Source organism: Procambarus clarkii, chromosome 52 (assembly GCF_040958095.1).
Source record: "Procambarus clarkii isolate CNS0578487 chromosome 52, FALCON_Pclarkii_2.0, whole genome shotgun sequence".
Lineage (NCBI taxonomy): Eukaryota > Metazoa > Arthropoda > Malacostraca > Decapoda > Cambaridae > Procambarus > Procambarus clarkii.
In genome coordinates this window covers 31,948,101-31,964,400 of record NC_091201.1, presented here as the reverse complement: position 1 = coordinate 31,964,400, position 16,300 = coordinate 31,948,101, and the positions used below count along the sequence as shown (strand labels likewise).

Here is a 16,300-nt window from a genome sequence, read left to right as displayed (position 1 = left end):
AGGAGCAACGGCTTCAAGCGCAAACCACTATGAAGAACAGAAAACAGGAGATGCTTTTTCACCCATAGGGTTATAAACCTCTATGATCTAAACCACAATAAGTGAAGAGGAAAAATATCTGATGGAACCTGGGAGTGAGAACAGTGCATAACAAGTGATGGTGAAGAACACTAATGGTGACACCCGGGAGTGAGAACAGTGCATAACAAGTAACGGTGAAGAACACTTGTGGTGGCTCCTGGAAGTGAGAACAGTGCATAACAAATGACAAGGAAGAACACCTGTGGTGGCACCTGCGAGTGGTTCTATGTAATGTAATGGTTCTATGTGCTGGTGGTTCTATGTGATGGTTCTATGTGATGGTGGTGGTTCTGTGTGATGGTGGTGGTTCTATGTGATGGTAGTGGTTCTCTGTGATGGTGGTGGTTCTCTGTGATGGTGGTGGTTCTATGTGCTATTGGTGGTTCTATGTGATGGTGGTGGTTCTATGTGATGGTGGTGGTTCTGTGTGATGGTGGTGGTTCTCTGTGATGGTGGTGGTTCTATGTGCTATTGGTGGTTCTATGTGATGGTGGTGGTTCTCTGTGATGGTGGTGGTTCTATGTGATGGTGGTGGTTCTGTGTGATGGTGTTCTGTGTGATGGTGGTGGTTCTAAGTGATGGTGGTGGCTCTGTGTGATGGTGGTGGTTCTGTGTGGTGGTGGTTGTTCTGTGTGATGGTGGTGGTTCTGTGTGGTGGTGGTTGTTCTGTGTGATGGTGGTGGTTCTGTGTGGTGGTGGTTGTTCTGTGTGATGGTGGTGGTTCTGTGTGATGGTGGTGGTTTTATGTGATGGTGGTGGTTCTAAGTGATGGTGGTGGCTCTGTGTGATGGTGGTGGTTCTGTGTGGTGGTGATTGTTCTGTGTGATGGTGGTATTTATGGTAGAAGATCGAGTATTCACATGGAGAAATCCTGTAACGGCATATGGTAAAGGACTATGAAACTTGCGTGTTTGTCAAACATATATTTAATCACATAATATCTTCGTGCACAAACCACAGGATCATTATTGATAGATTCCGTATGGAAAATAATTTGTAATTCCAATTAAAATTAGAGTGAAATTTAACTACACAATAAATGTAGAGGATGGATAATTCAGAAAATAAACAATTATTTTAGTATTAGCTATTTTGTGAATTACCTAAATGAATAAGCACACTATTGTTAAATTCTGGAATTTTCAGTGCAGTGCAAATTTTTAGGCAAGGATCTGCCTTTCACACACATTAACACAAATATATAATTAATTTTTAGAAAATTTAGATTTTTTTCAGCATTTTTAATAAAAATATGCATTGATTAAGTGGGATTTAATGCATTGCTAAACCGGAGGGTAATGTATGAGAGCCTCATTATAATGCTGATGAACCTACGTATGGAATAAGTAATTCCTAATCATCCCTCACACACAATTGAACACCAATACTAAAAAAAAGAGTTAAATGATACACTCTACTTTTTATTTTCTAAGGAATGTCTTCGTGGTAAGAGTTAACAGCTCAATTGACCTTCCATGTGTATGGTTAAGTCTGCCCTCTGCCTCGCCGTCGTCAGTTCTGCAAAGAAAATATAAATATATTATAGATGATAAAGATTAGGCCACCCAAAAGGTGGCACGGGCATGAATAGCCCGTAATCATAAAATAGAAGTTGTTGTTTAAGATTCAGCTACTCAAAACAAAAAATTCCAAGTAGCACGGGCTATGGTGAGCCCGTAAGTGGAGGCTCTTTGGAGCCATTATCTATATCAATAGCAGATACGAGATACTAGAGATCTGGGGACGGATGGGGGTTTTCATGGTGGTTTTCAGCCCTGGTGGACTGGCTGTACCAGTTCTGGAGCTGGTGGGGTTAGTGTAGATCTCTAGGTCTTCCGTTTTTCTTTGCCTGAAACTTTTAATATAGAGATCAGAAGCCATTATGTACTCAGTATAGACCGAGAAGCATTTCACCGCACTGCTTCCGTGTAATATTCAGCTGAAAAATATCCTCAGGAAGGGTGAGGGCGACTTTTGACAAACTGCTGTCTTCCTGTCCTTATCCGAGGCCTTCAGCGATGGTGGCCTTCAGGTGAATTCAAGTAAATACAATGAGAGTTTAGCCGTGGACTAAATTCAGGACTAAAGTATATTTGTTGATTGATCAGTAAACTGTTATATGGTTGTCTTAATACACACTAAACAAATGTGAAGTTTAATTTTTTTCAAACGGGCTAGTTATGAATTTAAAGTTGTCTTGCTTTAACACTATTTTAATGAGGAAAATGTCAATTTAAGTGTTTAATTATATATTTGTTCCTATTATTGGGAACAGGAAGGTAAAGTCATTTTGAGGAGTAAGAGTCTGACTAAAGCACTTGGATGGGATAGGAGGACAGAGTCGGGATAGGATGGAGGGAACGGTGCCCAACCACTTAGGCCGTCGGGGATCGAACGCCGACCTGCAAAAAGTGCGAGACCTCCGCAAGACCGAGGAGTCAAAGTGTTGGACACAGGAAGCATGTTTTGTTTATCATGTTATCAAGATCCTCTTTGCTTGCCTGTTGACCTTGCCACGGATGCAACCCACACCAGTGTAGGACTCATGTGAATAACAGCAGACTCGGTACTCACCTTAATAACAGCAGGCACAACCGGTCCCTTTGCAAAAAGTAGGGTTCCTATTAGCCTTGGCGCAAGGATCGGCAGTCTTCACGCAAGAACCTCCAAGTTTATAACACTTAGGCTTCGCAATGCACTTGGTTACATCTGCAATTATTAATATTTACATTAAACCATTTGCATTAGTTTATTCATTGTTTTTTAAGTGTTTCAATATATTAATCCCACTTGTAAATGACTTTCTTCCTCTTGTAAACTGTGATATTATGTCTCTCCTTGTCGTCCACAGTGTTGACAGAAAATGTAACTGAGATTCTCCTTGTCTGTCTTCGTAACAAAGATCCCTAGTACAGTACTCGGGATTGGCAAGATTAACTATGTCATTCTACGTTGAATGACATCATTAATTCTTAATTCTACGTATTTTTTTTTCGAGAGAATTTATGTTCATTCTGTAATATGAATTATTACTTACTAGTAATTGTCTTATATTAGTGCAAGGCATTTTGGTAATTTTATTGCTAACACTTCTGTATAAAAAACACATATTCCATTTGCCTTATTTCGTTCATTAACTCATTGTTGCCTTATTTCGTTCATTAATTCATTGTTGGCTCAATTACTTTACTAACCATTACCACTAATTCTCTTTTACAATTAAATTTACCAATATCTATATATGTACAATGGAAGTAAGTAAGTAATTATCAAAAGAAGGCACCAAACCGGGAAGGCTATGTAGCACCATCAAATGTGCGGAATAATCAGAGGGCGCTAAATATCACCAAGGATGCCAATACGAAAACAAAAACACATAATGTACAATGGAAGACCTACAGTTTTGGGGCCCCTGATGCATGAAATGCTGTTGGGGCCCCTGATGCATGAACTGCTGTGGGAACCCCTTTGCAACTAGCAACGAGGTCTGAGTAACCACCATTATCATCTTCAGTGGGGTTTTCCCACGACAGCTCACCATAAATAAAAAAAATCTAATACAAAATTTAATTTCAATGCTTTGAAAAGGATAAAAGGTAAGCCTAACCTTTCTCCCGTTGAGGACAGGAAGCCTGAAACAGGCTTCCTGTCCCCGACAATGGGAAAGTAATAAAGGTATGTTAATGTGATAGGTTAAGAGTTCTGACCTGGGACACAGCAGGCACAGCTGCGTCCGGCACAGCCAGCGTTATATATGTTGCCTGTTGGACACGCCGCAGCCACGTTGGCCTTCAAGAAGCAGAAACCGTTGTACACGAATGCGCAATAGCCATTGTCTCTGCATACTGAAAATGTTAAAATCGTCTAATTAACATTGATTACAAAATCAACACAAATTATGGTAAAGTTTATGTACTACATGGTGTTAATTTAGACAATCACTTGCAAACAATAACGCTCTGTTTAGCACTCACTAGATATAAGGCATCTCATGATGATAATGCTAATTACTGTTTATATTCTTAGTTCTTTATCCAGTTCAAAAAGATCAAATAATTAATTTCCAATTTTTATTTATTTATTTATAAAAGAAAACCACAGTACAAACAGAAAACCATACACAAAAAACATGAGTACATACAAAATACACAGAATACAGTAATACATCAAAGAACCCAAAGACACGAATAATGAAAAGGGAAATACACGAATAAGCAATAGAGAAATACACATGATACAAACAAATAAACTCCAACGCCAGGTGTGGCGACCCTCTGTACATAAAACAAATTAAATGCAGTACAGGACACAAGGCATTAATAACAGCAAACAGAACCACACAGGGAACCGTAAGTACAAAAAACAAACAAAAGCACTTTTTTTTCTTTTCTTTTATATAAAAAAGGCAGAATACAAAGCACAAAAAGGATAGAACGGAAAAATAATACATAAGCAGCACAAGTCAAAAACACATGGCACATGAAAGAGACAAATAACAGCAATTAACGGCAAAAAGAACATCCATAAAACAGGAACATGAATACAAATACCCCGACAAGTGAAAGGGGCGGATAACAGGGTATAAACTCAGGCACTTCAAACCTCACACAGAGAAGCACAAAATACACGAAGACATGCTCCAGAGACATAGGAGTTTAAAAGCACACATACCAGAAATAACATATAAAGGCATAACGAATACAACTCTTACAGGGCAAACAAAAAAGCCCACGCAGGAGCAAGGAAAAAACACACCCACCCACAAACGCACCAAACCAAACATACAAGCACAGAAGCAGCCGCAACAGAAACAAACCATCCATACATGTGATGCACGCAGGCACCGGGGAAACAACACGCACAACACAGACAGCAAACCGCACCGCACCCGCCTCCACTCAACATCAGGCAACAACTGGCAGGTCAGGCGAGCACATCTTGACCCCCTGGCGGCCAGCGAGGCAATCATTTCCAAAATTAGAACCTATAGTGTTTGATATTACCTGGCATTTGTTAGACGTAAACTTGTCTACAGCGCTGTACACACTGTCTGCAGCTTTCCTTAGCTTGCACTCATGCATCAAGCACACACACACACACAGTGTCCACACACACACACACACACACAGTGTCCACAAATATACACAAGCACGCTACCTGCGGAATATACCTCGTTGACACCAAACACTGATGACAATTTATCAACTGCGAGAGGGTAATTAAGGACATTACACAATAGTTTATTAGTCAACCAGCAAATACTTTGTCCTAAACAATGCCCAGAACTAAATTCTCAATAAATATTCACGGTGGAACGGGCTGCACCTCTCAGTGTATATACACCGAGAAGAAAAGTAGGATACACCCCTCAGTGTATTTACACCAAGAAGAGAAGCAGGGTACACCTCTCAATGTATATACATGGAGAAGAGAAGTTGGATACACCTTTCGGTGTAGAAGTAGGAAACACCTCTCAGTATATATACACAGAAGAGAAGCAGGCTAAACCTTTCAGTCTCTTTACCTGAATTTACCCAAGGGCCACTAAGTCTCTAGTGAATTCGACAAGGACAGGAAGCCGGCGGCTTGTCAAAGGTCTTCCATTTGTCCTAATGAAGTTATTCAACGGCATCTTGTATTGCTGCAATGTTTTTGCATTAATGGCTTCGGCGGGTATGTGGTTCCACGGGTTTATAACCCTGTGGGTGAAAAATGCATATCCTGTTTTCCTTTCAATATTGTGGCTTGTTGAGGTTGAGGCCGTTGCTCCTTGTTTGTGTTACATGTGACTTCTTGAAGAAGTGGTCTGGATCAATATCCTCCAAGTCGTTCAATATTTTAAAAGTTTAGATGAGATCAGCCCTGTCATGTCTGGTTTGAGTGTTGTTAGCCCTGTGGCCCTCAACCGTTGCCTGTATGGAAGTCGACTTAGTTCTGAAATGACTTTTCTTACCCTGAGGGGCCCTGGCAGCTGAGTGGACAGCGCTCGGGATTTATAGTCCTAGGGTTCCGGGTTCGATCCCCGGTGGAGGCGGAAACAAATGGGCAGAGTTTCTTTCACACTGATGCCCCTATTCACTTAGCAGTAAATAGGTACCTTGGAGTTAGACAGCTGCTACGGGCTGCTTCCTGGGGATGTGTAACTAAAAGGAGGCCTTTTCGAGGACCGGGCCGAGGGAACGCTAAGCCCCGAAATCATCTCAAGATAACCCTTATTTTGAGGTATCTTCAACACCCTGTGTTGAACTTTCTCCAAGTAGATATGTCCTTCTGAAGTTGAGGTCTCCATGCTTGGATACAATAATCCAAGTGAGCGTAATTACCTAATTACCCAAGTGTGGGTAATTACCTAATTACCCAAGTGTGGGTAATTACCCAAGTGAGCGTAATTACCTAATTACCCAAGTGACGGTAATCCAAGATATTTATGCAGTTGAATAATTATCTTCTTTTACTTGAAGTCAAACGTTCTTTTGACTATTCTTAGTCAAAAAGAACTAATTTGACTATTGTTAGACAAATTCTTTTTTTTTTTTTTTGAGATATATACAAGAGTTGTTACATACTTGTACAGCCACTAGTACGCGTAGCGTTTCGGGCAAGTCCTTAATCCTATGGTCCCTGGAATACGATCCCCTGCCGCGAAGAATCGTTTTTTCATCCAAGTACACATTTTACTGTTGCGTTAAACAGAGGCTACAGTTAAGGAATTGCGCCCAGTAAATCTTCCCCGGCCAGGATACGAACCCATGACATAGCGCTCGCGGAACGCCAGGCGAGTGTCTTACCACTACACCACGGAGACTGTGGGTGTAGGTTGGTTGGCTTTTCTCCCTGCAGCTTCCTCTTGTTGTGCAACGTTCAGAGATTGGAGGATTCTGACTCCGAATTATGATGAGCATTGTTATGCCCGGATGCAAGGTCTTGCATTTATTCATATTAAAAAGCATTTTCCAGTCTTCCGTTCACTTGTAAGAGTTCGTGCAGATCCCTTTGTAAGACCTCAATATCACTTTCATTTCCTATTTTATCATAAATCTTAGTGTCATCTGCAGCTCTGAGATGACGTGGTTTGTAATGTTCTTGTCTATGTCATTGATGTAAATGATAAAAAAGGGTTGGCCCCAAAATGGACCCCTTGTGGTAGGCAGATTGGTCCATGGGTGGCATCCCCCAACCAACCACAAACATTCATAATCTGGTCAACCCTCGGAACAATCCAGTGACCTCACGTCTGTACTGTAAATCAAGCAACCTTATTTTCCAAACCACTGAGTCCCCAGTTCTGTTCTTCGTCTAAAGTCATCGACTTTGTTCCCGATGTTTTCATGGTTTAGTGTTGGTATAATTTGTACCTTATTAATGTTTCTCTGTATACTTTTCATTCATTAGTGGGTTTCATGTATGTCCCTCCTAACTTCTCGCCTTTCTAAAGGATATCAATCATGGTTTATTAATATTTCTTCACAAGAGAGGATCTTAAAGCCTGGGATTAACTCTCACTCTTCTTTGTTCACTGTTATTGCTTAAGTTTCAGCTACTGGAAACAAAAAGTTCCTAGTAGCATGGGCTATGGTGTCCCCGTAGAGGACTTACCTGGCACAGGAGCGAGGCTGTAACTGTGTGTCTGTTCACTTTCAGCACCTACTCCATCCAGTACGTCACCTTCACCAGTACCTCACCTGCTCCAGTACCTCACCTGCTCCAGTACCTCACCTGCTCCAGTACCTCACCTGCTCCAGTACCTCACCTGCTCCAGTACCTCACCTTCAGGCACCTTTACCTGACTACAGAATTTGCTCGAAGATTCTTACTCTGAAAGAGATGTAAAATTGTAAATTATCATTCAACAATTCAAAACTGTTACCATATCTCATTTAGTTTTCAGTATTACCCCATTGTACATGTTCATTTTCTCTAAATTGTTTTTACGCTACGCCAGAAACACTCTGCGCATTGGTGGGTTTATGTAAAGTGCGTCTCCAACTCTCCCCTTCTCTACAATTCCTATGTATGTACTCTTACATAAATATCAATTATTATTATTTATTGTCAGGAAAACCATGCAACAGCAGTTATTCTTTAGTTTTTTGAGACAAATTAAATGTGAGTGAAGCAGCCACTCGCGATCTTCAAGGGAAGCTAAACTTATCTAAGAAAGCAGTTTCAGGAGAGTGTACAAACTCTTCAGTCACAACAACATCATTGAACTGATTGCAGGAGAATTCAATATAATTATATATATACATTTATATATATTGCATTGTATAACTCCTCATTTCTCACCTTAACCTTATTTATTTATTTATTATTTTGTATTTATTTAGTTATATGCAAGAAGATGCAAGAATACAAGATTTATATACAAGAATTTATATGGTTATACGGTGTTGATATCAGTGAAAAAGATAAGGAGTGTAAATTATGTAGTATGCCGCACTCCCACACCTTAGAACATTATGTATTAGAGTGTCAACTTATTGATAACTATAGAAATAAGGAAATAAGTAGTGTAACACATCAAATTGTTTGGATGCGTGATAATGGTATGATAGACAGTATACTTAGGAGCTACAAGAATTTTGCCCCAAGAGTGTAACAATTATATGCTGTGCTTACTATATTAACCTGCAATGTTAAATAGGATTCTTGTAATGTTTTTTGTCTATTTGTACTTACTGAATTTGTGCGCCCCTTAAGGGACTTGAAGTACAGGGGGGTAGAAATAGCCTAAGCTACTCTATCTCTTTGAGATGTATTTCTTTCTTATCACAATAAACATACTTGAACTTAAAGGCGCTCGCGAAGCGCCAGGGGAGTGTTTTACCACTTCGCCACGGAGACTTATTAAGGCAACAACAGCTTATTGACCAACCATCAATAATACTTTTGTATTATGTATTTTATAATTTACTTATGGACTACAGTAAACTCCCTGTGCGTATACTCTCCATTTTACTAACTGTAGCTGGTAACTGTCAGTGACTGTAACCGATCCACCGCTGCTGACTGAATGGGGGGGGGGGGGGTGAGGTGTTCACGATAAACATATTAATTATGAAACTAGCTCACCACATATGTAAGCTGCTTCGTTTACATAGTACGTGTGTGGACGGTTTCTAATTCATTGATTATATAAACGATATACATTACATTTTGTGACTAGCTTATCAAAACTAACTGCTACCCCTACCCCAAAATATGTGCCTATGCCATATAACTTTATTGTTGTAATCACTGCTATCATCTTATATCATGGTTTTGTGTTGAACGCAAACTTTACTATAATGTACCTAGAAATAAGCCTCAAATTATGCTACAATGTACCTGTTGATAAGCCTCAAGTTTTACTATAATGTACTTATTAATTTTCTTCAAATTTTCTTACAGTGTACCTGTTAACTTTTTCAGTTTTGCCACAAATTACCTACTTAAAATTATTTGTTAGATTAAGGATTTGCCCAAAACGCTATGCGTGTTAGTGGCTTTACAAGAATGTAAAAACATCAATGCTATGTACTCTTCAACCTAATGTACCATCAACTTCAACTCAACGTACCTTCTTATATATATATATATATATATATATATATATATATATATATATATATATATATATATATATATATATATATATATATATGTATATATATGTAAATTAATAAATAAATAACTTGCTTTACTAAATGAAATTTGGGGTTCAGTCCCTGAGCCCATTATCTGCCTCTGTAATCCTTTCCACTACCGTCCACAGGATGGGTATGGGGTCCAACACCACTCACAGGATGGGTATGGGGTCCACTGCCGCCCACCGGATGGGTATGGTGTCCACTACCGCCCACAGGATGGGTATAGGGTGCAAAATAAGTGAACTAATGAAAACACTTCTCGGTGTATATATCGCTGTGATGAAGTTACATTTCTCTATTGCAATACTGTGTGAGTGGGCAGCACAAGGCGGGATATTATGAAGATGAAATTATGTTCTGCATTGCAGATGAATGTTAAGAGTCACAATAACGTGGCTGAAAAATGTTGACCAAACCACACACTAGAAATTGAAGAGACGAAGACGTTTCGGTCCGTCCTGGACCATTAGCCAGGACGAACCATTATCCACAATCGACTTGATAAAGGTCCAGGACGGACCGAAACGTCGTATAGATAAGTCTTGATAAGTCTTCGTGTCCCCCGACAACGACGAAACCATTCTCGCAACAGGCATTATATATAGATTTAGTTCCGTGAAACAGACGTTGCAATACTCTATGTAATATTAACACATTAAAGTGGAAGTCGGGTAGTACCTGGGCGGGCACGCTGGGGGCCAGGAGGAGAACACCGGCGAGGAGAGCGAAGCACAGAACCTTCATGATGGCGGAACTTAGGATTCGGAGTTCACAGAAAGTGGAATGTTGGTCTTGTCCAGCTGGTCAGCAGAGCTCGGATGGCTCCCACTAGCTCTACTGCTCGCTTATATACAAGCTTTTTCCTGTGTTGGAGGTCCAGCAACTGGGAACATGTGAACATCTGCGGTTACCCTTAATCTCCTCCTATCTATCACTCCGTCCGTCCTCCAGGTCGGACCGTCAGGCGTGAGTCATGTTCACTCACAAGACATCAAGGCCATAGGATGGGATCGATCTCAATATTTTTTCATAGATATATATACGCTTTTGAGATTACTTTGTGCATCTTGAGTTCATGTAAAAATAATTACAGGATTTTATAATAATAATATCAATATTATTAACAGTGATGGCATTATTAAAGCTTCCTTATTAAAAACAAAATTTTCAGTTAACAAACGGAATGAAGTCTGAATTATGGACTCTCATAAAAAGTGTTTCTAAGGTTGACTTGGAAAACTCATATTCAACAATATATATATATATATATATATATAATATATATATATATATATATATATATATATATATATATATATATATATATATATATATATATATATATATATTTATATATATATATATATATATATATATATATATATATATATATATATATATATATATATATATATATATGTATATGTATATGTATATGTATATGTATATGTATATATTATTAAATATGACCGAAAAAGTAAGATTAATAATTCTAACACGAATTTTCTCAATCTTTCGTACATTTCTTTTCACTGTTGGAGGTAAATCAAAAATCAATTCTCCAAAATTCATTTTTATTTCTAGTCTGACGCGACACGAGCGCGTTTCGTAAAACTTATTACATTTTCAAAGACTTTAGTTCACAAATACACAACTGAATAGAACTTACGCATCTCCGATTTTATATCTACATTTGAGTGAGGTGGAAGGGGTGATGTGGCATTAACACAAGACAGAACAATAGGGTATTAATTGGGTATTAATTTCATCAACACAAGACAGAACAAGAGGTGGCATTAATAGAGTATTAATTTCATCAACACAAGACAGAACACGAAACAATGGGTATTGAAATGGAAGTGATTGTAGAAAGCCTATTGGTCCATATTTCTTGATGCTTCTATATTGGAGCGGAGTCTTGAGGTGGGTAGAATATAGTTGTGCATTAATTGGCTGTTGATTGCTGGTGTTGACTTCTTAATGTGTAGTGCCTCGCAAACGTCAAGCCGCCTGCTATCGCTGTATCTATCGATGATTTCTGTGTTGTTTACTAGGATTTCTCTGGCGATGGTTTGGTTGTGGGAAGAGATTATATGTTCCTTAATGGAGCCCTGTTGTTTATGCATCGTTAAACGCCTAGAAAGAGATGTTGTTGTCTTGCCTATATACTGGGTTTTTTGGAGCTTACAGTCCCCAAGTGGGCATTTGAAGGCATAGACGACGTTGGTCTCTTTTAAAGCGTTCTGCTTTGTGTCTGGAGAGTTTCTCATGAGTAGGCTGGCCGTTTTTCTGGTTTTATAGTAAATCGTCAGTTGTACCCTCTGATTACCCTTCTTCTCTTCTTCTAAGAAGGTCACTACCAAAGATACCTTACAAGCAGAACTTATTGCAGAAGGAGGAAAGAATCGAGGCAATTACAGAAGCACCATACTGTCCCCCGAGCTCAAAGCGGCAGCTAAAAGCCTTCGTGAGAACAAGGAGATAGTTGTCAGGAGAGGTGACAAGTCGCCAATATATGTCATTCTTAAAAAAGACGAATATCTGGCGAAAATGAACCTCATACTCTCTGACCAAACTAAGTTCCAAAGGGTAACGAAGGACACTACAGCCGAATTGAAAGCAAAGGTCAACAAACTGATCGAAACTGTGAACGCCAAGAAATCTGGACTCCACCTGCCAAAGATCATTGGGGAATATAAACCTGGATATGCATATGAAAATGTCAAGACACACAAGCCTGGAAACCCACTTCGGCCAATCATTAGCCAGATACCCACACCCACGTACAGACTGGCGAAGCGACTCAACGGCCTGCTGACTCCTTATGTTCCTTGCGCCTTCAGCCTGAAGTCTCCAAAGGAATTTGTTGACTTACTGCAGGGCACACGGGCCACAGGGATAAGAGCCTCGTTGGACGTAGAATCGCTGTTTACCAACGTACCTGTGGACAAGACAATCGGGATGATAGCCGACAGAGTGTATCGTGATCCAGCCTGTACTCCTCTTGACATACCAGAAAATATTCTAAGGAAACTACTCCAAGCTTGTACTAAAGAGGCACCCTTCTTGAGCCCGGATGGGCAAATGTATAAGCAAGTAGATGGGGTCGCCATGGGTTCTCCCCTAGGTGTCCTGTTTGCAAACTTCTACATGGGTACCATCGAGCAAAAAGTCTTAGTCGACATGAACTTGAAACCGGCCATATACTGCAGGTATGTTGACGACATTTTTACACAGGTACCTGATGTCAGACATCTGCAGGAGCTGAAGGAGGCATTTGAGCAGAGTTCCGTGCTGCGTTTCACTTACGAGATGGAAAAGGATGGGAAGCTGCCCTTTCTAGATGTAACAGTCATGGAAAAGAGCGGAGGTTTCCACACTGCAGTCTACACTAAGGAAACGAACATAGGAATGTGCCTAAATGCCAACAGCGACTGCCCAGACAGGTACAAGAGGAGTGTTGTTAACGCATATGTCGACCGTGCTCTAAGCCACAGCTCAGAATGGAAGCAAGTCGATGAAGAACTCTGTAGGGTAAGGCAGGTCCTAGTCAACAACGGCTTCTCCAATGGTTTCGTCGAAGACATCATAAGAAGGAAAGTGAAACGCCATGCAACCTCTGAAGAGACAACTAACACAACACCTATACCCCCTATTAGACTATTTTACAGGAACTTCTTTTCCACAGCTCATAAAACAGAGGAAAGGGTCCTGAAAGATGTTGTTAATAGAAACGTTATCCCTACAGACAAAAATCAGAGGATACAACTGACGATTTACTATAAAACCAGAAAAACGGCCAGCCTACTCATGAGAAACTCTCCAGACACAAAGCAGAACGCTTTAAAAAAGACTAACGTCGTCTATGCCTTCAAATGCCCACTTGGGGACTGTAAGCTACAAAAAACCCAGTATATAGGCAAGACAACAACATCTCTTTCTAGGTGTTTAACGATGCATAAACAACAGGGCTTCTCCAGGGCTCCATTAAGGAACATATAATCTCTTCCCACAACCAAACCATCGCCAGAGAAATCCTAGTAAACAACACAGAAATCATCGATAGATACAGCGATAGCAGGCGGCTTGACGTTTGCGAGGCACTACACATTAAGAAGTCAACACCAGCAATCAACAGCCAATTAATGCACAACTATATTCTACTCACCTCAAGACTCCGCTCCAATATAGAAGTATCAAGAAATATGGACCAATAGGCTTTCTACAATCACTTCCATTTCAATACCCATTGTTTCGTGTTCTGTCTTGTGTTGATGAAATTAATACTCTATTAATGCCACCTCTTGTTCTGTCTTGTGTTGATGAAATTAATACCCTATTAATACCACCTCACCCCATCCACCTCACTCAAATGTAGAAATAAACAAAATCGGAGATGCGTAAGTTCTATTCAGTTGTGTATTTGTAAACTAAAGTCTTTGAAAATGTAATAAGTTTTACGAAACGCGCTCGTGTCGCATCAGACTAGAAATAAAAATGAATTTTGGAGAATTGATTTTTGAATTACCTCCAACAGTGAAAAGAAATGTACGAAAGATTGAGAAAATTCGTGTTAGAATTATTAATCTTACTTTTTCGGTCATATTTAATAATATATATATATATATATATATATATATATATATATATATATATATATATATATATATATATATATATATATATATATATATATATATATATATATATATATATATATATATATATATATATATATTTTGGTAGCAGTCTTTCCTGTAGACATATATAAGATTAATAATTCTAACACGAATTTTCTCAATATTTCTTATGTTTCTTTTCACTGTTGATGGTAATTGAAAAATTAGTTCTCCAAAATTCATTTTTATTTCTAGTCTGACGCGACACTTGAACGCGTTTCGTAATAACTTATTACATTTTCAAAGACTTTACACACACACAAAGTTTACACACACATAACTATAACCTGCAAACACTAAACAGAGTTCTTACTATGCTATGATTTAAACAGCTTTCATTTTATTTTATACCCGCATTTTGAGTGAGGTGATATGTTACAACAGTTTTGGATGAGGTGAACAAAACTTTCAACACAAGACAGAACACAAAACAATGGGTATTAATTGGGTAAATTAAAGGTAAGAATGGAAGTAACTCCAGAGGGCCTATTGGCCCATATTTCTTGATGCTTCTATATTGGTGCAGAGTCTTCAAGTGGGTAGAATATAGTTGTGCATTAAATGGCTGTTGATTGCTGGTGTTGACTTCTTGATGTGTAGTACCTCGCAGATGTCAAGCCGCCTGCTATCGCTGTATCTATCGATGATTTCTGTGTTGTTTGCTAAGATTTCTCTGGTGATGGTCTGGTTGTGGGAAGAGATTATATGTTCCTTAATGGAGCCCTGTTGCTTATGCATCATTAATCGCCTGGAAAGAGATGTTGTCTTGCCTATATACTGAGTTCCTTGAGGCTTACAGTCCCCAAGTGGGCATTTGAAGGCATAGACGACATTGGTCTCTTTTAAAGCATTCTGTTTTGTGTCTGGAGAGTTTCTCATGAGTAGATTGACCGTTTTTTTGGTTTTATAGTAAATCGTCAATTGTATCTTCTGATTTTTGTCTGTAGGGATAACGTTCCTATTAACAATATCTTTTAGGACCCTGTCCTCCGTTTTATGAGCTGTGGAAAAGAAGTTCCTGTAAAATAGTCTAATATCGAGTACAGGTGTTGTGTTAGTTGTCTCTTCGTAGGTTGCATGTCGTTTCACCTTCCTTCTTATGATGTCTTCAACCAAACCATTGGAGAAGCCGTTGTTGACTAGGACCTGCCTTACCCTACAGAGTTCTTCATCGACTTGCTTCCATCCTGAGCTGTGGCTGAGAGCACGGTCGACATAAGCGTTAACAACACTCCTCTTGTACCTGTCTGGGCAGTCACTGTTGGCATTGAGGCACATTCCTATGTTTGTTTCCTTAGTGTAGACTGCAGTGTGGAAACCTCCGCTACTTTCCATGACTGTTACATATAGAAAGAGCAGCTTCCCAACCTTCTCCATCTCGTAAGTGAAACGCAATACAGAATTCCGCTCAAATGCCTCCTTCAGCTCCTGCAGATGTCTAACATCAGGTACCAGTGTAAAACGTCGTCAACATTCCTGCAGCATATGGCCGGTTTCAAGTTCATGTCGACTAAGACCTTTTGTTCGATGGTACCCATGTAGAAGTTCGCAAACAGGACACCTAGGGGAGAACCCATGGCAACCCCATCTACTTGCTTATACATGTGCCCATCCGGGCTCAAGAAGGGTGCCTCTTTAGTACAAGCTTGGAGTAGTTTCCTTAGAATGTTTTCTGGTATGTCAAGAGGAGTACAGGCCAGATCACGATACACTCTGTCCGCTATCATCCCGATTGTTTCATCCACAGGTACGTTGGTAAGCAGTGATTCTACGTCCAATGAGGCTCTTATTCCTGTGGCCCGTGTTCCCCGCAGTAAGTCAACAAATTCCTTTGGAGACTTCAGGCTGAAGGTGCAAGGGACATAAGGAGTCAGCAAGCCGTTGAGTCGCTTCGCCAGTCTGTACGTGGGT

The 16,300-nt window shown here is 39.6% G+C and overlaps 1 long non-coding RNA gene across 2 annotated transcripts; it reads right to left on the bottom strand.

Annotated features, from left to right (window-relative positions):
• Positions 1–171: 171 nt before the first annotated feature.
• On the bottom strand, positions 172–5,215 carry LOC123763786 (uncharacterized). 2 transcript variants are annotated; one of them, XR_006773483.2, is made up of 4 exons: positions 5,085–5,215; positions 3,789–3,926; positions 2,656–2,790; positions 172–1,599 (listed from the first exon to the last, which is right to left on the bottom strand). It is a non-coding gene; the product is annotated as an uncharacterized lncRNA (long non-coding RNA). The 2 variants fall into 2 exon arrangements; XR_011222733.1 differs by lacking the exon at positions 5,085–5,215 and adding an exon at positions 4,907–5,022.
• Between the last annotated feature and the right edge of the window lie 11,085 nt (positions 5,216–16,300).